At 42.2% G+C, this 2223-nt stretch overlaps 1 protein-coding gene across 1 annotated transcript in view; it reads left to right on the top strand.

Moving 5' to 3' along the window:
* The first annotated feature begins 1611 nt into the window (after positions 1 to 1611).
* Positions 1612 to 2223, top strand: part of LOC122264620 (crustacean calcium-binding protein 23) — an 11873-nt gene continuing 11261 nt past the window's right edge. Inside the window, exon 1 of the mRNA XM_043033621.2 lies at positions 1612 to 1768. The gene's annotated coding sequence lies outside the window, so the exon portion shown is untranslated. The remainder of the gene's footprint in view (positions 1769 to 2223) is intronic.

Genomic DNA, 2223 nt, shown 5'->3' with positions numbered 1-2223 from the left:
TTATCATTATTACCATTATCATTATTACGATTATTGTTACCATCATCATCATTATCATCATCATCATTATTGCTATTATTATTACTATCATCATCATAATTTCATGGCATTGTTATTATTACTATTATTATCATTTTTAGTAATATTGCCATTATTATTATCGTCATCGTCATTGTTATTACAATCATTATCAATTTAATTATTAACACTATTACCAATAATATAATTATTATTACTATTTTCCAGCAATTGTATTCATAAAAATAACACCATAATGAATAATAACGAAAAATGTAAAAAAAAAAAAAAAAAAAATCGGAAGAGGATGATTGTGCATTCCAACACGTTAAAAAAAATCAAATCAAAACAGAAGATTGAAGTTCACAATCAAAAACCCAAAGACCACGATTGCTCAGCTGATCAAAACATCGCCATTACATCCCCGACACGACTCACGAGTCACGAGTCACGAGTCACGGACGGACGTGCTGTGATGGGTGACTCGTACAATGCTCCCCGTATGGCGCCTTCTTCCGCCACGTAAGGGAGGGAAGGAAGCGGGAAGAGGGAATGGAAGAACGAAAGAAATGAGAAGGCGTGTACACGGGGTAAATACACACATGGGGAGGAAGATTCTTACACGTACTTGTAAATAGACGATCATAAAAAAATTGCGGAGGAATACGTCCAAACACACACACACACACACACACGCACATATATAGAAGCAGGCACCAGCACATACACACGAAAGCATACACATAGAAGCACACACATACACACATTCTCACACACACACACACACATACACACACACACACACACACACACACACACACACACACGCACACACGCACACGCACATATATAGTTAGAAGCAGGCACCAGCACATACACACGAAAGCACATACGTAATTAGAAGCACTCACACACACACACACACACACACACACACACACACACACACACACACACACACACACACACACACACACACACACACACACACACACAGGTATTCAAGCAAAGTGAGCATAAAGAACCATATGACATTGAGATGGAGGAGGCAAGGACAGGCCCGAGGGTAAAAGCTATTACAACCACGTAACACTTTTCGAGGCGCAGGTCGTGTCGTGATGAGGCGCGGCAGAACCACCAGATTCAGTCGCCAGACTCGGTTGAAAAGGTCAAGATGCTAAAGCCGCCATGGAAATAGGTTTCCCATGACATCACCACAGATCGTGATGCAAATTCCTTGAATCGGTAACTCTCCTTTTTTTTTCTTTCTTTCTCTCTCTCTCTCTCTCTTGTAGCTAAGGTGCAGCTTTGCCATTTTTGAAAGGTTTGGCACGCTATGTTATGATGACTGCCCTCCCCCCTCCCCCCGGTCTTTACGACAGAAAACTTGCTTGTTCCCACAAAACACGTATCCTACGTGACACACACCCGCAACCCCCATTCACAAAAATACTTACACACACCAGAGAAAAAGAGGAATACACGCCCTCCTTAAGAATAATGAAACTGTCCACATTGTGATGAAATCTCAGCACCATCCGGTAAGGGCAAGTCGCCGGCTTCCCTCCCCCTCCCCCTCCCCCCTCCCCCCTTGTCTCTCTCTCTCACTCTCTCTCTCTCTCCCTCGACGACGGGGCCAGCACGCCTCGCGCTCCTCCAGTCGGCCGCCCGCACTCCGCCGCCCGCAGACGACCCCAGCCCGCAGCCAGCCGGTCCAGGAGAGTCGCCGCCGCACGTCGCCGCAAGTCAAGTATAGTTTACGGGCTCTGTTGTTCTTCTGTCTTCTTATACTTTCTTGATCATAAGTAGGATGCATCATACTATATATAAAAGAGGAAAGAAAATATACGTTGATTGTTTGGGCTGTGTGTGATTTTAGATTTTTTTGTTCTTTTAAAGCTTTGGTTGATTTGTGTGTCGTAGTTTGTGTTACTATAAACTGATGTGACCTGTGATAGATAATTTAACGTTTAATCCTTAAATTGTGGGTTTTAGCTTTCATTTTACTTATTGCGGTATATTTCGTAGGTGTGGAGAGTTACTACAACACATAACCGGTTCACTGCGGTTTGATCGTCAAACCCATGAACCCGTGTTGCAGTAAATCTTGATTATTCTATAATACTATTATCATTATCGTCTATTGTTATCATATATTTAAGATTTAAGAAGTAATATCGTCTTTGTCAAATAGATTCGTATAGA

This window comes from Penaeus japonicus, unplaced genomic scaffold, assembly GCF_977035675.1.
Source record: "Penaeus japonicus unplaced genomic scaffold, GWHDUDI00000001_assembly GWHDUDI00000017, whole genome shotgun sequence".
NCBI classification, from domain to species: domain Eukaryota; kingdom Metazoa; phylum Arthropoda; class Malacostraca; order Decapoda; family Penaeidae; genus Penaeus; species Penaeus japonicus.
This window is presented reverse-complemented; position numbering and strand designations above follow the sequence as displayed.